Genomic DNA, 27,436 nt, shown 5'->3' with positions numbered 1-27,436 from the left:
AGTACTGTGCATAAGAGAAAACAAAACTTTAACAGTGTAAGAGACTAAGCACAATATTATTAAGCTTGCAACTTGGAGTAACACATAGGTGCATTCATTCAGGACGTCAGTCAGTCAGCCAAGAGAAGACAACCAATAACTCGTCAAGAAGATACCTGGTGCAACAGCAGACAGGCAGACAAAACAACTTCAAGCAAGCGACTACCTCACAACATCGTACCTCGGCCGTTACTTTCTTGCGCAAAATGGACATCACAGCGTGACCACTGCAACTCATATTAGCTTATTGAATGTGCATGAACAAGCTGTACTATCGTCCATTGACTAGTTTGTTTTACTTTGTTCTCTTTAGGTTTAAACTTTCACAGACTGCATGGTGTCAATTTCTAGGCTTCACTGGTAAACTGAGGCAGATGTCGGTCACCAACAAAGAAGTTCCTATCCTTTTTATCTGTACTATGTCCGTGCACATCTGATTCTTCACTTTGGTGATGGTAGCAACATAAAGCTGTCTTGGGAGTTTGCACTGCTTTGGCAAAGTGCATGATTAGTAGTTTACTTTGATCTGACAAAAAGCGAGTTTCAGGTTTACTAATACCTAAGAGATGTGGCCTCCCAGGGATCGCTTTTACTAATATCAATACAACTCTAGTTGCTACCCAAAAAGATTAGCCAATGAGGAACATTGGGCATTGCATCAAGGGAATGGGAACTCCAGGTAAAAGGCCCTGGCAAGATGTCTCAAACACATGAGCATTATGCCAACTTGGATCCAAGGTATATCGCTAGCCACACCTGCCATGTTCTGTTACCAGCAAGATTTCAGCCTCCCAGGAAGTAGAGCTCTAACATACCAACATTTTCGTTGGTTCTGGTATACCATGGATGTTAGAGCACTCTGTGGGGCTCCAATAATTGTCAATATTAATTGAACCCTGGCTTCACCTATTACCCTTACCCCTATAAATCCTAAAAATTGATTCCAAACGACAATACATATTACACCCAATCAAAACAAGCTGTAGTGCCAGTTGCTGGGCTGTGAGGCAGATGGTGCATGCACTCATGCTGAGTGCATGAAGCATGCCTCCAAGCATGCCCGCCAATTTGCCCTGTTTGTGAAGGGTTATCAATGAAGTCAGTGGCATTCTAAGTGTTAATGTCAGCTGGTCCATGCTGGCAGCTATGCCTGGGTCAGGTAACAAAGCTTATGCAAGTGCCGGAAAAATGATTTGAACTTCCACTGATTTTAGCCAAATTGAATATTGCTTTCAGATTAATATGTCCCTCTCCCAATTTTTGGGGGATCTAGTCTTTTGTAATAAAACAGCGGAATATTTCCATACGTGGTGAAACTGGAACAGAGGCTGTGTGATAACAAGGGTGCATACAGGTATTATGTGTGCGGGCTACGAGTCTATGAGTTTACTTGTGACTGTTCCGCAGATGATGACTGTTATAGGGTGCACCAAAAACTGCGTGTGTTCTCGATGCCATGTTTGGGGTTGATAAGTACCCACACTATCCAGTTTTGTGGTGACGTTATGTTAATGGAATACTAGGGCAACATCCTATGCAGCCCTACATGTGTCATTTCACATAATATCTTTACTCCATCTTCAGTCGGCCTGCGAACGAAAGAGGGGAGCGTGCTAGCATAGTGGGGAATTGGGAGTGTTTTAAATGGTGAGTTTTGAGTGAATTATACAAGTTTTCGATATACCTTTTCTGAACATGGGTTTTAAAAAACATAGGTCCTACACACCTTAATCGAAGAAATTGCTCGCCCGTAAAGCACTCTACTGCCTTGAGGCTAAACCAGGAAGTAGCATAGATTAGGCCAAATGCTGCCCAACACAAGAGTTATAGTACAACGACAGAATGGGCTCACCAAACGAAAAACGTGTGTTCGATAAACTCTGTGAGGAAAGGATGGCGATGAAGCTCAAATGGGTTTAATTTAAACATGTTGTTTGATAACTGCAAATGATGTTCATAAATAATTCGTTATTAATCAATAAATGATTTGTGACTTAATAATTTTAAAAAGAAAAGCATTGACGAGGCACGGATATATACATTTAACTTTTAACACACAGAACAGGATTTACTGATAAAGGATGCTGCAAACAGGTTTTCTTCGCAGAGTCACTACTGCTGATAGTACAATTATTCGGAACATCTGCGTGAATTAAATGGATTCAAGCATTTCAACTCTTATCACGGAAACCTTGTTCTAGTGCCTTGTATGAAACCTTTGGTAGTGGGTTTTCTGGCTGGCAAGATGATGTCCATTTTTTAGCGGGCAGACAAAATAATTCTAGCAAGCACCGCTCATTCTCCACGTACTCAGATGCATCCGTGGCTTTGGGTGGAGGTCCCGAATATTCCTATATGAGAGCAGGTCTTTCTTCTGTGGGAGACGGAACCGAATAGTAAGTGCCAACAGAGTTGTACCAGATCTTTCTATTACAGTATGAGGCGATCTGAATCAGTTCAGTTTTTGGGTTCCTGCATCTTCTACAGGACCTTTGACAGAAAAAAGATGGGAGGACATGTCTGAAAGAGGCCTTGTTACTAGCAGAACCTGGAGGCATCACTCAGGGCACTATTCAGAGGGAAATGCACGTCACAAAATGGAGGACACTTCCAGTTCTGGAGTCGTAGCAGATAATCAACGTATGAACACCCAATCTGAAGAGGATCACACCAGTCACTTCAGGAATGAATGTCCCACTTGTTGTCCTGCAAGGAGAAGCAACTCAGAGCATCAACACTCACACTGAGAGAGCTTGTAGAGTTTGCCAATATAGGGAAAATCCCTCATTGGTAAGCCTACTCCTACAGAACAATCACCCTTCAACATGGGTTTCACAACCCCACATAGCCGTCTTTTGATATAGCTAATGCATGTATGTGTTCATGTATATGGTATTTCTACATAGCAAACCAAACCAAAAAGCAGCGGACAGCAGTACATGGTCAAAGACAAGCATAAAGTGAAAGAGTAATATGAGAGGAAACTGGGTTGTACATGGTGAATGTATTGTGAAGTAGTGTTATTTATTCAACTCTTTCCTACTAAGGAGCAATGTTGGGGCAGTCCTGATGGATAAAGGAGATGTTGTTCAAGGTTCTGGGTGCATAAATGGAAGAGGCCTGCTGTCTCGTTGTTTTTTTGTTTTTTTAGTCTGCTGTCATCCTGATAGTAAATTAAATGAAATTTCGATTTATATAGCACGGCTTATCACCCGTGAGTGTCACAAGACGCTGTCCATGGGTATATTAGGTGATTTGCCCAGAATCATAGGACGTTGCGACGATGCTGAGAGCCGAACCCGGTTCTCCAGCTCCCGAGGCGGTTGCTCTGATCATCTGATCGCTGCGCTACATCCTTGTAGGTATGCCAGAGCCACCAGAGATGTGAGCTTGTCTGTAAGATAAGCTGGGTTGCTGGATATGAAGGCTTTGGAAATAATGTATCTGGTTTTGAAGATAGTGTGGGTTGGCAAGTGGAGGTCCATCAGAAAGGAGGTGATGTGATCATATTTCTTGAGACCCTGGATGAGACATGTTGTGACATGTAGGATGCCATGCCCCTAAGCAGCACCAGTGTGACTCTGGGTTGACACAGGGTAGGGCACTACCACCATTCAGGTGCAAGAGCATGTGGGTTTGAACAGCAATTCTGAAGTCACTTTCTGGAACTCACAGTTTGACCTTCTGTAGAAGAGAGAGCTGGCACCAAGCAGTTTTTTTTTTGGCAATGTATTCCTTGAGGGTGAGGTGTCCAGGGTGACTTCAAGTGACATGGCATTCGGTGAAAGCTGGGGTTTAAAGGTGTCAATCTTCATCTCATTGAACCAGGTTTGTTCTATAGCCTAGGAAACAACTGGAATGATGTCATGAATGGGATGAGCATCAGGTATTTGCAGGAGATCCAGGTCTGGATGATGTGCTAGTAATTTGAGGCACTGGATGCCTGAAGCAGGGAAGCCTTTCAAGTATCATTGGCATTTTGGTGAATCGCGATGCAGTTATCTGCGGATAGAACACCAAGCACTTTGTGTAGAGGTTGAAGATGACAGAAGACAGCATGGAAACCTGGGGACTCCAAAGGTGATAAGGACCTTTTGGAAGCTGCAGGTGCCCAGGTGAAGAAACTGTACTGGTTGGAAAAGTAGGAGGAGAACCATTGAAGGACAGTGCCAGTGGAATCCCATACAAGACTCCATGGTGTGACTGAGAGTGGGATAGCTGACTGTGTCAAAGGCGAATAAGAGGTCCAGAAATATCAGGAGGCATTGTTGTTAGTATGTGTAATTTCAGTAGTTTGTGAAGTGTCTTCTTCCTGTTTCTAAGCAACTCAAGTAAAATCCATATAGTTGGTTAATTTTCATCACACCTATGACCTTAACAAATACTTACACAACTTCTACGTCGACATGGTTGTTGCCTCAACCCAACATGACTTCGACTTGCTAATTTAATGTTTCGATTCTGGTCTTAGCAATTAGGACAATAGAGCCATGTTACTGCCCTAAAACACTGGATAACGGCCATTTGTCAATGTTAAGGTATGTTGATGTGGAGGTTGTGAATGTGAAGCAAGTACACTACACAGGCATCTCATAGGAGTATGTTATGTGTGTGTGTCATAATTTAAAATACAAGTTTTCCTTCTAGAGAAATATACAACCGACCACGGCCCTCATTATAAGTGATCAGATTCCATCCAGAGCATTGAATCAGGGTGAAATACATCAGCAGTATGAAGGGAGCGGACAACAGAACATCTTAAGTATGCTGGATCGTGTACATTGTGAATCACATTGCTCTGCAGATAAAAAGCCATAAAAAAGGGACCCTGTTCAGCACCATGTTAGGTATCTAATGATGCTGTTAACACAACCTGCACAAACTACATTACAAGCCAAGATTCAGCGTACTGTACTGCTCATTGTTCTCCAGACTGCTGAAATTCTGCTGTACATGTATGGTGTGTGCTAGCTAAGGCCGGCAGTCACCCTCTGACCCCCACGACTTCAAGGACGGTTTTGTTAAAGTAAGGTCTCGCAGCCTCCTGATACAAAGGCTTTTTGGCTGCCAGATAGCTTTGGAGATTGGTGCTCTCATTTCATGTAGTCAAAATTGTGTCCTAACAGAGAAAGAATCAACTAAGGCTTACATTGAGGAAAACCTGACAAGGAGTATGCACTGTGCTTTTGGTCTTCATTTTCAAATACTCCACTGCCATGCACTGCCTCATGGGAATTTGAGACACCCATGCAAGACCATGAGACTTACACATCAAGTGGTACTAGTAAGGTCATTTCACGCTACCCAACAAGGTTTGGGGAATATGTGTCGTTGTTCCTGATGAAGTGACTTCCCTAGACTTACCAGCAACTTTGGCGTGCCAGGCACGCTCCAGAACCAAGCAGTTCACTTCACAGTTACCTGTTGGCAAAAATACAAGAGAATATTAGTGAACAAAGCCAATGCAGCCAGGGGCAAAAAACGAAATCAACATTTAGTAGCCTACTGATGTAACAGTTTTCAGGAGATTGAGCAAAGTAATAACGAATAAACATCTTTTCTTCATTCAGGAGTCCTAATTAAGTGCAGAGACTGTCCAACCTTAAACTTAACACACTCTAATAAAGGACTATTGTGACAATGTACTTAGAAAATTCATTTTGTGAAGAAAAGCTACATCAGATTAAGACTATTCAAACTCAAAGTGGAGTGTTGAGCATACCTGAACCAGACATACTTAGTGTTCAATATCGTCTATTTTTTGTGAATTCGTCCCATGTACCTTAACATTTCATCAGATCATATCCTTAATGTTAACATTAACATGACTTGCAAGGCTAGTTTTAAAAACACTAGTCAGTGGCCCCAAAGTGTTGGTTGGCATGATTTACTGTCAAGTTTAGCACGGAAACTGCAAAACATATGGCCCACTTTCCCAGGCACTTACTGGTGAGAGGCACTGGTAGCATAACAGTTCGACCCCATAGCAACAGTTCTCAGCACCTCAGCACGAACTTACTGAGGGTCGTTGAGCAAGGGGTCTTCCAGTGGGGAGAGCAGTGCAGGTTGTCAGTGGTCACACAAGGGAAAAGGCTATTGCCATGTATAGGTGGCTCACTGCAAATCTCAGAGTGCATTGACTCAATCAGAAGCATGCCAAACAGCTTTCGAGTTTTACTAGTAGGAAAACACACTGTTAGGTTCAGATCTTATCTTCAGCTTGAACTGGTTTAGTGTTGGTTTAGTGTTCAAGAAAGCCCAGAATGGTGTCAGGTCCATTAAGATTTTATTCTGTAATCCCAGTGCCAATGTTGGAACTAGTGGAAAGGCCAGACAGGCCAAGTTACAGTTGCAGCAAAAGTCTTGTATATGATCCACTGACAGGGCTTCTAGTTTGAGAAAGTCTAAGTTGAGATGCTCTCAAAAATTCTGAAAGCTTCCATACTCCGACCACAGAATAACAATGACCAGAAAGTCTAACGATAATCAACAGCTACAGCATCTTTGCATGTACATGCTATAAAACTGACTGGAGTTCTATCACATCCTCAGGCGGTGTTAGGGCTCTCAACCTCGGGTGAATTATTTTTTATCATCTCACAACTTCCTCCTGAGCATAAAAACCTCTGTTTTGTAGAAGATATGCCTGAGACTAACTGGAGGTCAGATATTATGATCACTGTGACATATTTACACAGGTTTGAAACCCCCAGTACCTCCTCGTCTAAGCCTTTACTGTTACCCCTTGCTGACTTGAACAGCCAAAACAGCCAAGTAAACAAAATTCTTGGAAGTTATGTTATCTGCAACGGTACCAAAGATACGTCCTAGTAACCACTGGGTGACTCGGGCCTGGACAAAAGGCATCGTTATAGGGACGGGTTGTTACAAGGTCACAGTCTTAAATGATTATAAACATAAATTATTTTTCAGTAATGTCTTATTTATTAACCGATTATCCTTTTTTATTAAAGAAAGGATTGCCGATACATATTTTGTGACTGAAAATATTGTATTTTGTCATTTTGGTCTTGTTGCGTTTAGATAAATATTTTCTATTTTTCTAAACCTGTGTTGTGTCATTTTGTAGTGTTTTCATTAAGTTACTGTGTGTGTTGGTACAAATACTTTCCACCTAGCACTCTGAAGTTAAGCCTACTGCTTGTGCCAAGCTACCAAGGGGGTTAGCTGAGGGTAATTCTCTTTTACCCTGACTAGAGTGAGGGTCTTTGCTTGGACAGTGGGTAACCCGACTGCCAACCAAAGACCCCATTTCTAACAAGTATTATTTAAGAAAGAGTCTCACCTTAATCTGGCACTATGTGGTGACGCTATCACTTGGCATGGAAACCAGTGACGCTGAAAGTAGGTGTGTGGAGGTTCAGCACCCCCATGTAACTCTGAAGACGTTCCTCTGTAAGATAAGCACTAAAGAGGTCCCTAGTGTGTTTATTTTGAAAAGCTTTTATTGATGTTTAAAGACTGCCAAATGTAAGGCACTTTCTCAAGACAATTCATTTCTCCTACTTAAGAGTTGCAATGGTATGTAGCAATAGTTCGCACCTGCAATTGTGGGTGCAACTTGCAAATCACTGATTAAATACAGACACCTAAGTTATGATGCTATTTTATTTACGAAGGGGAACCTCCATTTTGGAGTTGTGTTGGGCGGCCTCGGGAAAGACCTCTTCTTAGTATTTCAACATTATTTTAAAGGAAACACGGGCTACTTTTTGAAACAAAAGGTGTACAGCCCCCTCATTGGTCTGCAACCCTGAATTCTCAGGCATTCGTAAAGCGTCACACAAAGCACCTTGCCTCATGAATACCCACGAGACAAGGAATCGACTCTCTACCAATATACATTGTGTGATACAACTGATTAATGCATCAGTCGTACCATGAAGTGCTGACGATACCACAAAAATGTAGTGTGCAATTTCCACAGTTGGCAACCTGCCCAATAATACTTCAGACCCATAGTTCTCTACTCCAAATGAGCATCAGTGTGGTTCTTTTATTTCTGTGATCGTGTACATTGCCCTGACTTTCAGCTTTTTGTTTTGTATATTACACTTTTACCTATTTTATGTATTTTACCGCCAGTTCAGATATTGTGAGGTCTATGCAGCACACCCATTAAAGCTGGTGCAATTTCAGTTTTTGAATGATGCTTGTGTGCAAGACCATATGCTAATCTGAAAGTGTGTATTTGGTCAAATGTTACACAGCAGTAGGATGAGCACACTTCAAGTATGTGTTTGCACATTTGCATTTATCACGAGAAAGGTGCACTTTTGATGACCGAATACGTAGTATGTCCGGGACCGTTATTTCCACATGTGCAATACACAGACACGTTGATCATAAGCACACTTGCAGAATTCGTTTTAAAGATTTGCATTACCTGACTTAGGAATTACTCTACACGTTCCTTAGACAACTAAAACGTGGCATGTATTAAAATAACTACATGCGTTTGCAATTATAAATGTTGTCCGTGTGGCAGTGGCTATGGAAATTAATGAAACGGCACGTGTGAAAAAGGAAACACTTCTTGGGCATACAGAACAACTGCATCCTGGACGTACACCAGTACTAAACTGTGTTAAAATGTTCTTGAATAATTCTGCTTTTGCACAAGTGAAGTAAAACACAATAATCGCTGTGCAAGGTGCACAGTGGAATAAGGTGTGTGCAATCTGAAATATGCATACTGATAGTGTAATTCATTCATCCCAATTGCCAATATGTAATTGCACATGAACTAAAAACATGTGGTAGCTATCTGTAAAAAGGCACTAATAAAAAAATAAAAACAAAGGCATCAAAACTACAATTCCTGATATGAATTGGAGCAAAATTAGGCGCAAACGGTAGCACAATGAACATTTATTTGCTAGGGTACCTCTCCATGGTACACACAATCGTGTGCTCCTAACCAGGCGCAATCTAACAATCCTAGGTAGAAATCCTGAAATAACATACACCACAAATGTCTGCTTAATTTGAACCAGCCCTGACAGGATATTTTGTGTAACTGATCTTGGCAGATATTCTGAGAAGCACAGTTCTTTGGTACATAACTGAGGCACAGAACTCCTGGAACAATGTTTCGACTCAGCACACAGTACATCTGATGGCAGTACTTGTCTGACAACATTAGCCATTCTGTGTTTTATATTTACAATAAAACAGTATTTTGTGATGATAACTAATCTTCCCGGCGCAGATATTTAGTACTGGCATTACTTCTGCTCTGGCTCAATATTTCAGAATGTGGCAATTTGTGAAATGACACCTGCTTGACAAACATTATCCCAATGAGACCATAACAGTTCTGAGTTCTGAGGGATAAATCATCCTTGGTCATTTTGTGAAGAATTCTGCGGTTTGTTAAGGTCACTGTAAGATCTGCGTTTTATTGGGGAGTAGCCGACAAGATGGCGAGTTAGATGCAGCCTTTGGGATCTCCGTCCATCCTCAGTTACCCATCCAACCCTAACAAACATTGCAACTTGCTCCATAGGGAGTCTGGCACAGTTAAGAGCAGGAACAGTGGTCCTGGCTCCTGTCCTGAATGCAAGGAATTGATTTGGGGCCACTCGAAGCCCGGGCAAAAATCCAAGATGGCGCCTGAGCGGGACGAGTCGCAGGATGTAAACTAAGGAGCGTGCTGAGGAGACAGTGAAGGGGGCACGCTTCTCTCTCTCGCTTCCCTCCAACCATACGCAGGCCTAAGGAAGCCAGGGAAACTGTCTGGGGCTGGAGGCATCCAAGTCTGAGCCAACATGCTGGGAGATGGAGATAGTATGTGGAGGGTTATGGTCACGGCCGACTGAGGAGAGCAGCTGGGGGGGGGTGAAATAAACAGCAGTTTGTCAGAGGAGCCTAGCTTGTGCTGGGTGAGTCCCTAACAGATGGGGATCGACTTGGAGGGGTTTCTTGCCCCACTGGGGCTCTGACTTCGAGCATGTAAGGCCTGATTCACCTGGCCCGCTGCACCCCCCCTGATTATCCTGCAGTGGATTGGGAGAAATGGGATCTGGAGTTGCTCCTCCCCTAGTTTCTTCAACCCCACTCCTGTGCACTGGGTGCAGCTGTCTCTGTTGTTGGCTCTGGTATGAGTGGTATAGTAGTATTAAAGAGAGACAGTGAGGCTGGGGGTAGCAACAGCCCACCACAAACATGGTGGGGGCTGAGACCTTCCAGACCGCAGATGATGGAGTTGATTGTTGCTCAGATGGTGTTTTCTTGAACTTGGAAAAAGAGGACAGGCCATTGGACTAGCAGGTAGATTCCAGGCTGTCAGGTACTTCAGGATGGGACCATGGCGGCTGAACTGAGTACTGGATGGGGGGCCAGGGCAGGGGCTCACCCCCAAACATGGTGACACCTGAGGTGCTGTTGGTGCATGCTGGTAAACTTTGGTGGGCAAGACTTTGCAGGAGTGACTCAGAGCTATCTGGTGCATAAGTGCCAGTTGTTCTGGGGGAGGTGCTATGGGCAACAGACCTCTCGAATCAGGCTTGTGAGTAGTTTTTGTTGTTTGTTGTGTATATGCTAATGGGGGTAGCGGGAGGTGGGGCGGGTGGAACAGGGAGGGTTCAGTTCAATGCTATATGCATTTTCTCAGTTTACAGGAGAACGAGCACGTAACAAATGGATTAATTGTGGGCACACGTATGGATACTGTAATACATCATACCAATGACACACACCAGACCCTTTGCTGAACTGCATTATTCTGTCTTAACATGGAATGTCAATGGGCTGGGGAACAAGGTCAAACGTGAACAGGTAGCGCAATATATCTGCCATCTCCAGCCGGACATACTCCTTCCTTAGGCATCGCACCTCTTTGAGGCATACAGATTTCTGGATAGAGGAGCCTTTACCACACTTGCCATTCAGGATTTACTTTGGGATCCCGGTGCTTAGCCATATTGATAAAAATAATCCACTATTTCAGGTGACACGCACATGGATTGATCCGCAGGGCAGATATGTGGGAGTCCAGGGTCTCTGGGGGAGAACAGATATCACCCTGCTCAGTGTTTATGCACCCCCCTCGACTGTAGGCACCCACACTAGAGATGGTAGCAACTATTCTACTAGACACTGACTCTTCTCTACATATTATTGGTGGAGAATTAAATGATGTCTTGGCACCAGACCTAGATCGTTCTTGAACCATCACAGGGCCAGCAGAACTACTCCTCTCACAAAGTTTGTGTCCCTGCTGGACCTTTTGAATGTGTGGAGACAAAGTCACCCTGCAGAGAGATGCTAGTCCTTTTTTCGAGTTCCCATGGCATCTTTTCTAGGCTAGATTATGTGTTCGTCTCAGCAGATGAGATAAGTAGTATAGACAGGGCAGAATACTTGGCTAGAGGTCTCTCAGATCACTGCCCATGTGGGTGTCTGGAGGCGGTAGGCAGGGGTGATCCAGCTACAACTGGAAACTGAACTCTTGGGAGCAGAGAGACACAGCGGTGGCCTGAAGCTTGAGCTGGACAGAGAACTCTATTTTAGGGAAAATGAGGGATCAGTGGACTCTGCAATAGTCCTGTGGGAAGCGTACAAAACAGTTGTCAGGGATCGGGCCTACAACATTATTGTGCAAAAAGAAAAGGGAAGGAATTGCAGAGACCGGGGCACCAGGACATCAACTCTTGCAACTGGAGGGTTCCCCGTGGGCACGGGTTGACCTGCTACTCCTTAAACAGACTGAACTGCTACGTACTGAATACTGTAACCTTGCACAAGGGGAAGTACAGAAGAAAATGCTAGCCACACACTATTGTTTAAATGATGCAGGAGGCAAAGCGGGTAAGCTGTTGGCCTGGCTGAACAGGAGGGAGGCAGAGGCTTGTTGGGTGGGGAACCCCACAGACTGCCACGGGGAGATGCAAGACACAGATGACCATATAGCAGAGGAATTCACCCAATCCTATGAGCCATTTTATAAAGCACCCTCTACAAATATCTTGACACAGTGGCCACTCCGGTGGTGCCGGCAGACAACCGGGTTGCACTGGGGAAGGATATTACACTTGAGGTGGAACCGGGTGGCCATTATGAAGCTAAAAAGGGGGAAGGCTCTGGGACCCAATGGCGTCCTGGCAGAGTTTTATAAGTATTACACTGGACTATTGTGGCTACACTGTACAACATGCTCATGAGACTAGGGACGTGGGGGCTTTGCCAGCAGACCTTCAACATGCAATCATCCCTATGATACCTAAAGAGGGCAAGCTCAGAGACTGTTGTGAGTGACATCACCTGATCTCCTTACTAAACACTGAAGCCAAATTTTTAGCTATCCTTCTTGCGACCAGGCTCCTTGGAGTCATTCTCCCCTTGTTAAATAGGGATCACTCCAGTTTTATGCCTGGTAGGTCTACCAGGCTGAACCTGAGACGGCTCCACAACTGGATAGTTGAGACTCGTACCCAGTGGGAGCCAAATATGTTTCTCGCACTGGATGCAGAAAAGGTGTTTGATGCCATATACTGGCCCTTCCTTATGCAGAATTAGAGAAGTTTGGTTTCGGCCCCAACTTTAGAGAATGGCTAGCGCTGTTGTATCAGGCCCCGATAGCAGCAGTGAGGGTGAACAGTACCCTTTTGGCTCTGTTCCTGATCGAAAGGAGGTCCAGTCAGGGCTACCCTCCTGTCTGCGCTCACCATTGAGCCATTGCCTTGTTTAATGCTTGCCCAGACTGTAATAAGGTGCTTCAAGATAAGTGATACAAGCACAGAGGAGGAGAAAAATTTGCTAATCACAGATGATATCCTGCTCTACATCAAGAATCCGGCAGTGACGATCCCAGCTGTCTTCTGGTCATTTGACAACTATGATAGGTACTCTGGCTACAAAACAAACTGTGGGAAGTCAGTGCTTTACCAGTCAAACGGAGTGATAGATCAGACAGTTATCCCACAGAGATTGAAGGAGATTGAGGGCTTCAAGTACCTTGGAATTTACATGACCCCACACAGGGAGTTGTGCCTGGCATAAAACATGAGGCAGGTATTTCCAGGATGATGCAGAAAGATGGCATGGGTTGCCACTGACGTGCTGGGCAAGGCCGCTAATTTTATTCAAGGTACTCCACAGGCTCTACTGTGACCAAAAGAGACTGTATGCAATGGGGAGGGCAGCATCCCCCTGGAGTGTGTGAGATGCCATGGGGATAAAGGGACCTTCTTTCATATTCTATGGACCTGTCCAACCATCCAAAGGTCCTGGGGTGCGCTAACACGTGAGTTGAGTGCCATTCTGGATATTGACATTCCCCTTGACCCGAAATACATCCTCCTGGGAATTCCTAATGATCTGGATGTTCCATGGGCAATGCTTCTTTTTAGCAATCTAGGTCTGGCGGTGGCAAAGAGCACTGAGGGGTGCCAGAGGACTTCACCGTGCAGGTGTGAAGGACCAGAATGAACATGTAGATGCCGGCAGAGAATGTTACCTATAAAAGTATGGGATGCCCTTGAAAAGTTTTCTAAGTGTGGGGAAAGTGTATACTGTACTATGATTTGGGACTCAGGACCGTGGCCGCACTCATCTGTACGTTAATACCTATGTGTTGTATTGCTTGCTATGGATCTTCAAATTGTGTTTCATGCTTTGCTGGTTGGGCTCCACGGTGAGCTGTAAAAGAAAGCAGATGTGCTCTCCTCCCCCTAGAGATTTGCTACTATTGTGACACGTGTGCGGTTGCACCGCACTGTGTCATTTATTTCACGCAAAACATAAATATATTAAAAAAATATTTTCTTTTTATCAAGTTTTTATAAGTTTTGCGTTTATGCTGGAAAGGAACAGACATGAGACATCAGAATTATGTAAATCTTGTTCCTATACATGCAGTGGCAGTAAAAAGTGGTCTGACTTATTTTGCCACACTTTCTTGGATTTGAAGACTGAAGAATGGATGTTCATACAGAGGGAGCTGAGAATTCAATACAGCCGCAGTAATCTCTAGCCAAATGTCGGTGGTGCAATTAACTTATTTTCTGGATGTGCCGGACATGCAAGAAGGGTTTTGGGACGGAGTGCACGAATACCCAAATAATCACAGCAGGTCAAACGGATGTGAAACCAGTCACTGGTGGAGCTTGGTCTGCAAGCTGTTTATCTGGAAGGGCTTATAGCAGTGTCAACACGCGTTATAAGAAACTACAGTTTTCCAGGATTTTCTTTCACCAGGCCATTGTAAATTGTGAAAAGCAATCATGTCCTAACTCTTCCCCATGTGAAACTGACTTTCCTTCCAAAAATTATCTGTGGGAATTTAGTTGCACAAAAGGCAATTTCAATGGAGAAAGTGCTCTCTACAAATGATAACGCAAGGGCGTGGCATTTTATCAAATATTCACTTGTTCAAGAGGCAGGATGCTTCAAACATCTGTGTCCTGTGAAAAAACACACTTTTCCCTGTGGGTGCCATTCAAAGAGTTTAAACATTATGCAGCAGTCTCATTATATAAAAGGTCTTATAATAGCCTCTCTGATTATGCCAGAGCTCAGGGTTTCGATTCCAGAAACACTTTAATTTTGCCACTTTTCTACCAACATGCATTTTCCCTGATTATGAGCTAAGAGGAGAAGAATTCCCCTACGAAATTGTTCTTCCCACACGGGTTTACCGAGTTTGGGAACAATGCACCCAATTTTATTGTCTGGAAAACTGGGCCAGTAAAATTGTTACGGGCTGCTTTCCAGCATGAACGTGTTTTCCAGCCACTGCCCAAACATCAACCGTTACATATCCCCCTTGCCACACTACAGTCTACCTTGCCCCTCCCCACATTCCTCCACCCCTGCACCCCCCTTCACCTGTGCAACCCCCCCCCCTCCGAAAGAACCACGACAGCTCACATTTATCATCTACCCACAGAAGGCGGTGAGTGTGAGAGACAATCCCCACAGGAAAGTGAATTCAGTGCAGTATTCCTCCTAGTAAAACAGAGTCGGAGAAGTGATGAACCTAAGATTGGATTGACCGGTAAGTCTGTACAAATTCACAATCTTAAATGTTTAAGGGTATTTACTGATTCTTCTCCAATCGCTCTCCACACTGGAAAAGGTAAGAAATGTACTCATAATAAAGGCAGAGGTAAAAAGGTTTTTTTATAGTGGGAAAAGAAAGGTGAAGTGAAAGGGGAAGTGAAAGTGAATCCGCAGTTGCAGTGTACATTTTTGTATGAGCAAATGCAAGTCTGTAATTTGTCATTCAAGAATGTAACTCACAAATGACTGCTAGCAGCATACCTTTGAGGCCTACTTCTGTAAACTCTTACGAATTTCTGAGTAAAAAATCTCCAGTAGTGATAGAATATATACAGAGGTGCACATTTGAGACGGTAGTTTAGTAATCATTTTTCATGCAGCATTTTTTTTGTGTACATTTTATTTTGAAAACAATCTCAATCCTAATGTGTGTATTTGCACATAATCAGGGAGCAATCTGGGACCATTAATAAGTAGCGTGAAATTGATACCGTTTAGGAACATGTGTCGTCCATCTTTTTACACTTGAACGTAATTCATTAATGCAAGGTGAGCTCACAGGTTTGAACCACTTATACACTGTGATTCAAGTCTTGCTTAGTGTCAGCAATCCTCTTTCACAGATCCTTACTGAGGTACTGTATTGTGGCAGCCAAAGGGTTTGTGCCGCACTAGGTTGGGTTTATTTGGCCAGCTGACAAAATAAACAAGAAAATATGTTGTCCTTGACCACAAACAACATGTCCTGGGTGTCAGGAGATCGGAATTAGCCACTCCTGCAAGAATATACTAAATTTTAACCATATATTTGCAATGTGTGCTCCAAAATGCACCACTGAACATCCATTACTCCAGCTGATTGGGTTTGGTTCATATAGTATCCTCGCCCTTTAGGGAGCACTTAAACATCTGATAATGTGATAGCAATGACCCGCACCCCCTACCGGGGAATTGTTCCAGAAAAGTCATGATATTTCACCAAAATCACAGATGTAGTGAACAACTTGCACATCCATGAACAACCTTTGACCAAGAATCTAGTCATTGTTTCTTTAGTTTAAAAATTGGGTCTATAGCATGCTAAGACAAAGTAAATCAAAACAGACACAAGGAACTAGGAAAATAACCTAAACGAAGGGCGCTCTTAAGTTCATACTTTCAACAGATACACAGCTGTAGAGTTAGCTTATACAGGTTGCAGGGTGGAAAAGCAAGCAGCAAGCTAGGGGTATCAATTACCATTCCAAGACCTCCCCCCAAAACCACACCTGACAAACACCAGAATCTCACAGACTTCTTGGCCTGGGGTCAAGATGACCAAAAGGCAGCTGTCGATGGAAGAAAGGAGCAGATAAAATATAACGTTTGTTACCTGCCTTTAACTACTAGAGCCTGCAGTGTTATGTTTCAATTTCATGACCTTTCACAACTCCAAACCCACATGCTTAGCAACAAGATGTTCAGAGCACAACAGTTCAATCTCTGAAATGTGTTGGAGTCATTTTACTTTAATTTCGCTCCTGAGGGAAGGTTAAAATTGAATTGCGCCTTTAACGCAGAAATCAATCCTTCATGTGAAATGTCTGTTCTCATTTATGGTTTTGCACATTATCAAGCTGTAAGACAGCAGGCGGAAGAAACAAATATACTTTGTGTGGTGCAGCAGTCTCTTGAAGTCTTTTGGTTCTTATATTGATAAATAGCCGAAAAGACGTTTTTTGAGCATGCACTTATCTTCACTGACAAATATTAGTTTTTCTGCCATTACTGTTCCTTAATCTGCCAGTGGATGCCTAGGTCTGGCCGAGAGACAGCTTTGGCATCACAGTGTCACGAGTCTCAGGTTTTCCAATCATGCACATAAAAAAACTTAGTGGGGCCTTCACTTCACTGACCTGTGCACGTATCATTCACATTTTGTTTTCGATCCCCCCAGCGTAAAGCATGTGGCAAAGGGTCACCCGCCTTCATTCACTGGCCATCTTGAACTACGAGTAACCGCATTTTGCCTGCTCACATGTGCATAGCTGCCTGAAACGTAGTGCTCTGTAGGGCTAGTGTGTGTGTGTTGCTAGTTTTTTTTATTATGTTGCCATTTTTTGCATATGGTACATATTTGCAAAAACAGAAAGCATTGACAAAGTGAACAAGTTTCGCGTTTGTGACCTACTGGCTTTTTTCAATTCTTTTTGGGGATGCTGTAGAACATAGGTACTCACAAACATTTTCCCTGGGGCCACAAATGATGGTCTGAAGTGAGCACGAGGACCGCATTGATGCTATCAGGATGGGAGTGCGGCTTTATGGGTGGTTAAATTGTGCAGGATACTTTATTTTCTTCTTTGCCCTTTACTCCAGTTAGCTTGCAAAGTAATGCCTCCTCCTTTATTTAACATAGTTCTAAGTGTTAGTGCTCTCTGAAGTGAACAGCAGCCCAGTGCTGCTTTAATCCGGTGGCCGCACGTGAAGGTTAGGAGGGCCGCAGGTGGCCCGAGGGCTGTGCTTTGTTCTACAGCAGTGATACTCATCGGTAAAAAGCAAAACGTTTTTTTGCTGATATGACATGTACGCATAGACGGGTGCACAGCACCAGGCATGTGCACACCTACTGAATAGTGGCCGACACTATCTGAATTAGCAAATAAAAAAACACGTACCTGCACTTGTGTGTGTGTGTGTATGTATATATATATATACATATATATATATATATATATATATTTTTTTTTTTTTCATTTATTTATGACAATGTGGGAGATGGGGGAGCAATGAAGGAGGGAGTGGACAGGCTGAAAGCACCAGAGAGCTGAGGGTGGATAAGGGGGAGGGCAACGGGCAGAGAGAGCAATCGAGGAGGGACAACAACATAAAATAATATAAAAAAAACAAGGTGGAAGAAGCAACGGACAGTGCAGGGAGAGGGAGCAACATGATGGGGTGTGTGGAATAAAAGGCACCACACAAGGGAGAACAAGTGGAAGAAGACAGAACAACCTGGAGGGGTTGGAGAGGCGTTCGGTGGGGCGAAAGCTGCACCTGAGGGAGAGATCCTGAAAATACATTCACTCTAATGGCATGCTTGACTCTAAGTGTTAGCAGTGGAGAGACAAACAAAAGCTAATAAAACGCACTGTGAAGAGGTTATGTTCCAGGGGAGGGACAAACACAATAAAAGGAAGGCAAGACATTGAATAAGAAGAAATCAAATGAGTGTGACAACAAAACCAAACAATGGTAAGAAGTTGGTGCAAGGTAGGCAAGAGCTAAGAAAAAAACACACATATGACGAAGAGAGACCTTGTGGCTTTACCAATGCTTGTTACATATTTGTCTGTAATTTCAAAAATCCGAACACGTTTGTTTGGTGGGACAATAAGCCCTTACATAAAAAGATGACATGAAGGGAGTGTTTTGACTCAAGGCATTTTTATATGTGAAGCAGACCAAAAAACAAGAGAGGTGTCTGAATAGAACACAGTTCAACTAAGGCTTCTCCCACCTTTAATGACTTGAATGTATGCCTTATGTTTGCCTTGGTCTGGGAAAGGCCACCCTGCAGGACAATCCAGTTGCAGATGCGATAAAAAGAGACTTTATGATAGAGCTGGACGGAGCAACCAGAACCATGTGTATCACAGCACATAAGTGCCTCCAACATGTGCACTGACAAAACAATACACATCAGCAGTAGAGATGCCTAGTTAAGTGGCATTTCCAATCCATAATTACCTTTTTGGTTCCATAGTAAAGACAGTGCCCGAAGGCAGCCTATACCTTTTTAACTAATAAAAAAGCAGCACCCTTATCCTCGTTTTGGGTATGTATTTTCAACCCAAAACACTCTATACTGAAAATAAGACATGAATCCTTAAATCTTAGCCACACCCTTGCTTCTTCCCTTTATGCAAACAAACAACCCTACCACAAGCTTTTTTATGGTATAGAAGTAGCGCTTTAAGAGGGGTCACTAAAAAGAGCACGGCCACAGAATTATTACTAGGAATATTTACGAGAGATGTGGCATGTGTACTTTGTGGCCTAAGCAATGTGATCTAGAATCCTATGCTTGACACAGCATTCCACTTTACCAGATTTCAGAGGCAAGATAGAGTCGCCAAGCAGCAGAGCGTAGCTGTCGGGACCTAACAAAAATAATTAAAAAACAACAAATGAATAAAAAAGCTGTGAGAATAAGGTGAAGGGAAGATGAAGTACATGAATGTAGGCCCAAAAGCAAGTGTCCCAACAGACATGTTCTGCTGCCGGACCCTTGGAAAAATACAAATAAAACAAAAAAGTTTGTAAATAAAAAAAAATCCGTACTGAGGTGTAACACAGAGAGGAAAGCAATACACTCCAAGTGCAGCAAGCAAAATAAAAAAGTAGCCCTATTAGATAAGCACTGGAAACAAATCAAAATGGTGGTAAGGAAGCATAGTTTTAAGAGGAAAGGCAAACAGAAGAATAAGGAGCAAGTGTTCAAACGGTTTAGAAAGCCATCTAATCATAACCAAGGGACTGAGCCAAGCCCACTCAATCTGTGTCATATTGTAGATAATAGGACGACAAGAACAGACAGCTAGAGCTCTCCGTAGGTCTAGGTCGAGATGTAGACAAAATTATCTCCACAGTTCAACCCTTTTACTGACACAGCGTAACTGCTGGCTGGCACACCAATGAACTACAGATTTTTTTTTCAAAGTAGCATTAGGTTGTTAAATCACGTGCACCTCTTTGGTCCCGTTGTGCTCCCAAATAAGCTATATGTGTTTTTTCAAGGCTATGTATTGGTGTAAACCACGCATGAATGTCTCATTGCTGCCCGAAGACATTATGAGAAATATGGAGATATTATGATTTTTTACCAGATTTGCTCAATATTTTCTTATACTGATTGTGGTAAGATCACTGTTTATGTTGCCCCACTACCAACATTGCCATAATCTCTAAATAAAAATGGTTCCCCAGATGTGTCGGTGGACCTGTTGCATGTGACAGGAATAGGCCAAAACTCAGACTGTGTAAAACAACATTGAGACTACTTGACTTCACAGGGCCAGAGTGTTAGCCTTTCCTGTCAATTACAATAAACCTACACATATAAGTAAAGTACTGTTTTTTTAATCAGCATAATGGTGGGAATCTTGTGGGTTGTAACTTTTTCTGTCCTCTCCAACTTCTGGAACTTTCCATCATAGAAATGTGACAAAATTTATATTTTTGACTAAAAGGTTGATGTTTGCGGCTACCCTTGGTAAGAAAAACAACTGATAGCCATGGAACCACACCATTCCTAATTCCCTTGGGTGTATAGTTTTAAGAAATGTCTTGAGCTGGTAGGATTCCCTAGATATCGCCTTAACCCACGGCTAATAACCACCCCCCCATCCATGTCCCAAATATCAACCCAATTCCGAGATCTTTTCCTCACACTCTCCACAGCTACATATTCCCTATAATATGTGATAGGCACACTCGTACTTTTGGTATACTGTTAAATCAGGAGAATTGTGGGGACTTCGATAGGTAGGACATTTGCTACTATCTATCAAATTTCTTTGATATTTTTGGCTTTGTCTTATAAGTTGTCACCCACAAAACATGTTTTGAAAAAGGCTCCCTCAGAATCACTAGGCACCATGAGCATTTCGGAATTTCTATGGTACAAATGCTCCCTATCAATAAACTAAAGTTCGTGAACAAATTTAGAAAATAATTAGCTTTTATTCATCCCAAGTTTATATTTATTCGATTTTTTTTATCATATACTGATGGCATGCAGAGAAAAACCCACAGTGAGCTATTGCTTGACTGTTGGCCTTTGTACTAACTACACATATTACACCAATATTTTCCTCCAATAGCCGGGGACATCAGTTTTGTAGATCTGCCTTATGTGCAAAAAGTTATACGAGAAAACTGTGTTAACTATTTCCTCACCTGTATTCAATATGTTTTTATTTCAATAACTTTTTATGAGATATCCTTGAGCAATGTATGCAAATGACCCCTTCTGAATTTAAAAAATATGTTTGTTTTTTAGCAATGTGTAGCTTTCTGAGAATTCCTTTGGGTTTCACACCAGCTTCCACCACAAATTGTAAGTAAATATTGTCTATTGCTAATGCTGTAAGCTGGCTGTTTTCCAGCATCTCATGGCAATAGTACCAGCCATACTTACACTTGTAGGCCTATAAGTCTGTTGTGAAAAACCTTAAGTACAATTCTCAGCATGCTAGATACTATTAGATAAAAAAGAGTAGACCTGGCTCAATGTCACCCTTGGGGCAAGTGGCAGCTGGTAAGTAGGGGACATTATCCTACATTTAAAAATAATGTCCTGTGGAAAAAGATAATCCTCTCGGTGTTTGGGAAGCATGAAACACATAAACGCTCATACATATTAAGGGGCCTTCCCCTAGCCTCGTTAGCTTGAACAGCTACGTCCATCATCCACAGATGGCTCAGCAGCAATGATGAAACAGCTAAGAAAACAGGGCCATGTGTGTACCAGGAAATGAAACATCATTAAACGCATGACCGAAAGATAAACCAGACATTTTGTTCAAGCTCCCACTCCTCCTCCTTAGCACTTCCTCTCGCCTACTTCTGTCACCATGGGTTGCTGCTGCTGTTGGCAACAGTCACCATAACAACCATTTGCGGAAAGGGAGAGACATGTTTTTTTGTTACTATATCCCATTTGGAGAGTGTTTGCACTTAAACTGCTGCAAATTGCGAAACAACAACAAAAGTACATTATGCAGAACAAATAGGAAAATTATTTTTAAATGCTGTATTTTGTGTTCTGAGCTCTTTTTTGAGCGGGCAACATGAATCGGTTTTGCTGTGAATTGAAGGTCAAGATCACAGGTTAGAAACACGGCAACCGAAACTCGGCTTCCGCCCTTCTGAGGCCAGACAATTGAGTACCATTACATTAGGCAATAGTAACATCTTACTTGCAGCGCTTAGAGACTACAAATCTGCCGTATGCAGCTCTGTATAAAAAGTTATATTTAAGGTTTTTCCCATAATCACACATACCACAACCACCTATTCTGTCAAGAGGTGATAACTGTAATTCTATTTATGCCACCTTCTACATCTGACCCGCCACTACCCAATCAGGCACACAGACAGACAACTTTTAAGTGGTTACTGAAGAAGCTGTACTCACATTAAAAAAAAAACTGAGAAATGTAACAATCATTAACGCTAGCAAAGCCAACAGGTCTGGGGTTAATGTCCTAACACATGTTGCATTATTAGCATTAGAGCAAGAGACACAAAAGGGAACCAGCAGGAGAGAAAGAAAGGGCGATAGTTGTAACACAGTTTCTTAGGCAATTCAATGCAAGCCCTGGAGTGGAGGCATAAGGATACAAACAGCCAATAGTATTGGGTAAGACATTATTTTTTTATTGAGTTGAGCCAAGATGTGTTTAACAAAGTCACAAGCCAGTAGCTAAAAGAGTGGGTCAGAGAGAGTAAGTGGATGAAAGGGCCGGGACACAAAGTCCATTCTTTATATATAATATTATCAGTAGCAAAATCCAGTCCTAAAACTCAATACCAATGTCAGCATGACATGAGGCAATGCTCCATATAGGTTGAAAAACGAGCTGTATGCAAACACATCTTAGATTTTGTTTCCACACACAAGTACAACTACCTAGTTGCACTAGAATGCACTTTACTGTATTAGTAGGATTACCTCTTCAGATCTGTGTGTGATGGAGCATTGTGGTATTAGAGGTGCACTTAACCAAATAAACACCCATACAGCACAGATCATAAACACAAGAGAGCTAAGCCTGCAGCTGATCTGATAATAATCAACAAACTACTAAGGGCCTCTTTTACAAGCCTGTTACGCCAACGAAGCTGCACTTTTTGCAACTCTCTGGTGGCGCTTTGCCCTGCTCCATATTTACAAGGCCACATTTTGTGGCTTAACGTGGCCTTTCAAATATGGACCGCCCCAACGCAGTTTTCTGTAGGAAAAGGGGTGTGCAATGGGTGTTGCTGTGGGTGTTTCCAGGCAACACCCATTGCTTTTTGACACTGGCCCAGATTTACAAGCAAACAAAAACCTGAGGCAGCACCAAAAACAAATGCCTCCCCAGGAGTGGCGTAAGAGTGACGCAACAAGGTGAAATACTTTTTTCTTTTCATTTTTTGCTCTTTCTATGTATGCTGAATTCTGCAGCACACATACAAAAAGAAAATCCCAATTAATGATTGTGATTGTTTTTATGCAGGAAGATGTCCCTTCCTGCACACAAACACCCCTGCAATGCAAGCATCCTTGCACCATGGTGCAAGGGTGACTGCGCTGTAGCCACCGGCACAGGGGAAAACACAGGGATGCACCGTATTCTGGTAAATACGGCACATCCCTGCGCTTTGGAAATGACGCAGCTCGGCGCAGCAAAATTGCTTGCGGCACCGTGTTGTGCCATTTCCTCGTAAATGAGGCCCTAAGTTTGACTAATTCTCTACTACTGACAACTGGAAACCTTTACCAACGCAGAAGCTATACACACGATTTCATCCTGCTAGAACTCCAATTCATCAATTATATACAATTTCATTTGGATCCAGTTGGGCATATAGATAATTGACTACATACGTCCAGGCGGAACAAAATAGCTAGGATTATACTGCATCAATACAATTAAATACTGAAGGCCAAATACACAGTTAGATATCAATGACCGGTTCCAATGTGCAACCAGCCACTGGAATTTTGGCCTTGGCAGTTCCATAAAAGTCCAAAAATCCACAACATGGTATCTGGATTCAGCAGAAACCATTTGTAATTAGCAAACAGGATCTTCCACCACTGAGAGTAAGTAGTATTGTAAACACAGAGAGCTGAGTCTTTTGACTTATGGGTATAACATTCCAATTGGATGTGCCAAGTTTGCAAATTATGATTAGTTACCACCACCATGTCAGTAAAAGAAAAAAAATCTAAGCATAGTCAAAGCCAATAGGTCTGCCTTTGGTACCTACTAGCTGTGCCAATGATTTTTGCGGTGCTGTGCACCATCAGCAACTAAAAAAAGAAAAAGGAAAAATGTGTCATTTCATAACATGCATAAAGTGCGTATGCTTCATTACGATTTTCACACCTGTGTCATTCAGGACGAGCATGCGTGCCTGATGATGTATGCAAGCAAATGCATCAACTCGCTGGCGCCATTTTATTTATATTTGTATTTACCATTGCAAGATGCCAGACGCCACGTTGCGCAGTCAATTAAAAAATACATTTTCAAATGCACTAAAGGTCTAGAGTTAGAAACATGTCCACTCCGTTCTCACTCCCCTCGCTATGCTCACTTTTGGATTCCAAGTCAAAAGTTAGAAACCTGTAATGTGCATTGCAATTGTTTATGCTTATGGACATGCGAAACTCAAGTGCATATATATGAACTTCCCTTTATTGTGAATCGCCTGTAATGTACGTGTGTATGTTCATAGTTCCAGCCAAAAGCCTAATTTTCTCATGGGAAAATGTGAATTGGTTCCAACCCTTTAATTATGTATATTTGGCTTTAAAATGCGAATCAAGCTTTAAACGTCCACCCAAATATTTCTAAGCATCTGAACAGAACTCTTTGAAATTGTAGGAAACCACAAAAACTAAAATACAAACTATCTATTACTTAACACAAAATAGCTTGTATTTTCTACAAAGTTTGCTAGATTTAAAGAAGAATCATTTTAAAAAAATGTAAATATTATTTTGGGCATTCTGTTGTAAGCGCCTGTTTTGCACGTGACCCCACTATTGACCTATATGCTGGTAAATAAGGAAAATAAGGTCCAAGCAGTTGATGCAGTTTGCGAGAATGGGACATTTTGTGTAAGTGGGAAAAAACAGGATCTGAACTCTCATATTCCTGTATGCAGTCCATCCCGATGTACAATAAACATTACCACCTCTGTCTCATAGTTCTTGAACCATTTCAACCCTGTTACTCCCTGCAGTTGCTAGCACAGTGTCGGTCTCAGTTGTTGTAGACTGATGCCCAGAATGGTTGGGAGATGGGGTTGAGAGCAGACCTGTTAGTAAACGCTAAAACAAGAGAAGCGATATCGACATGTTGAGTTGATGTACCACAAACGTTCTATCAGTTGGCTGAGGAAAAATCTGTATAATGGGTCAGAGCCATGTAAACTTTCAAGACGAAAACAGCGGGGGAAGACTGAACTCCTTAGCCTTCATATTAACGTGGTTGAAAAATGCAGGCTTTCTGGCTCTCAATTACAGTGGGGATGGTGCTGGAGGTAGAGAAGGAGGAGATGAGTGGAGAGGTGCAAAACTGTGACTGGTTCACAGAACTGCTCGCTGTAGTTTCTTCTGGCGCCATGGTCTTCATGCCCTCAGAAGATCCCAGCAAGGAATCTTTATCCATGCCATAGCAAAGCAAGCAGTGACAAAGTCAACAGGTCTCGGCTTATGGACCTACTGAAATGCCTGGTCACAGCAGCCATGCCATCTCATCAATTTATTTTTACATTTACAGATCTAAAATGGGTTGGTAAGTTAAAAAACACAACAGTAGCGCAAAATACCTCATCTTTTAAGCAAATGTAACAAATAGCAGGCAGAGGCACATATAGGAGAGAGCGACCAATGTGGATGGGGAGACAGATGCCCAGTGGGGAGAGCGGACACAGCGCGGGGACAGTTGGTGGGAGCGGAAGAGAAGCATACAAGAGAGATAACTGGATACATGCACTGTCATGAAATGCTTGATGAAAAAAGGAAAAAATGGTTCCCAAAATGCGAGCACTCCAGGAATACCAGAAGAAACCCATCAGTGGTATGGTAAAAAGGCTAAGATACAGGGGAAGGACAGATACAAGCTGGATGGGCTAATACAAATAAAGCCAGCCAACAGAAAGCAAGAAAATGTGAATGACAAAAGATAAAGCCAGTGGTAAGCAATGGGCGGAATACATTCTTAGGTAAGATTTCTGCATGTCCCCAAAAGTCTTTCACAACCAGATAGCTGTGCTGCCTGGTACTCTTTAACCTAATGACAGCAGGCCATTTGACCTCTGTAAAATGTCCTTTGGAGGCAAGATCCTGTGTTGTGTGCTTTACATGCAAACTTAAAAAACAACATTTGAGAAAATATTTGTTTTAATAAAATCGTGGAAACTGCATCAAAATGTATTTTAAACACGTAATACAATTACAGGTAATGGGACCGTATTTGAAGCTTAGATAACTTTCATACAGCCATAGCTCAATGAACCACTTCATAGCAGACCGCCTAAATTATATTGCATAATGAATAAAGGTAAGAGGCCTTAAAATGTCTACATCAAAATACACACTAACAAAGCAAGCATATTTTTTAAATGTAAAGGCTATAAAATACACGTTTTACTGTTGGCAGTGGTTTGATTATGAATGCTCAGAGTCTCTTGAATCATTGCACGTTCAAACCAGACCAGAACTTTATTGAGGTAACCAATATTTACCCCCACAATTGTGATCGACATAAACCTGCACTGACTCTGCCTGTCTCGTGTGTTTTTATTATTCCCTGATGGCAGCTTTCGTGGTCGGCCTGATGGGGGCCCTTGATGCTCGCATGTATTTTGCAGAAAGCATACCAGAAATACTAAACAACAAATGCATCACATTTCACAAGGGGAAACCTCGGTAAAGGTCACCTGTAGGTAAATCGAAAATAAAAAAGAGCACAATATGATCGTATTTCAAATTGGGATATTATAATCTTTATGCGAATTTTAATTAATACATAATCAACTTAAACATAGGAATACAAAAGGTAAACCAAGGTAATAAATGAGTCTAATTTGATCTGAAATTAAGACTAATCCTGCATGGCACATTCATGTTATTCTGACCCAAAGCTCCCATTGAGGTAGAGGTCCCAAGACTCCCATTACAATGCATGACATCCTATAATTCATCCAACTTTCTTAAACTGCTCAGCTCAAGTGTCCTGTTCCATTTAAATACATTTATTTACTATATACCATGGTATCTCCATTCAGTCTTTAAATTAGGTCTTTTCTCAATTCAGTCTTATTTCCACTCTTATTTTTACTGAAGGTCACATTTCAGCATCCTCTTAGACGCTATAGTCGGATTAAGCACATTTTAAGCTTAACACACGTTTAAGGGGGAATTATATGGTAAAAAGTGATGAGGTTATTTTTAATATTAAAGGTTTTGCATTATATCGACAGTAAAATGAGAACACTCAAATGCTATTAACAGTGAATTACTCATATTTAGGTTGGCCATTTCTAACATAGGCTTGTCTGTATTGTGGCTAACGTTTGGAAGACATCTTGTTTCATATTACGTGTGTAT

General features: G+C 42.3%; 1 long non-coding RNA gene across 1 annotated transcript in view; it reads right to left on the bottom strand.

The window, feature by feature from the left end:
- The window catches only part of LOC138250309 (uncharacterized), a 181,131-nt gene that overhangs the window by 26,919 nt on the left and 126,776 nt on the right, over positions 1–27,436 (bottom strand). The window contains exon 2 of the long non-coding RNA XR_011194930.1: positions 5,404–5,460. This is a non-coding gene — a long non-coding RNA (uncharacterized lncRNA). The remainder of the gene's footprint in view (positions 1–5,403; positions 5,461–27,436) is intronic.

Source organism: Pleurodeles waltl, chromosome 8 (assembly GCF_031143425.1).
Source record: "Pleurodeles waltl isolate 20211129_DDA chromosome 8, aPleWal1.hap1.20221129, whole genome shotgun sequence".
Lineage (NCBI taxonomy): Eukaryota > Metazoa > Chordata > Amphibia > Caudata > Salamandridae > Pleurodeles > Pleurodeles waltl.
The sequence above is the reverse complement of the archived record's forward strand: the minus strand, read 5'-3'. Positions and strand labels throughout refer to the sequence as shown.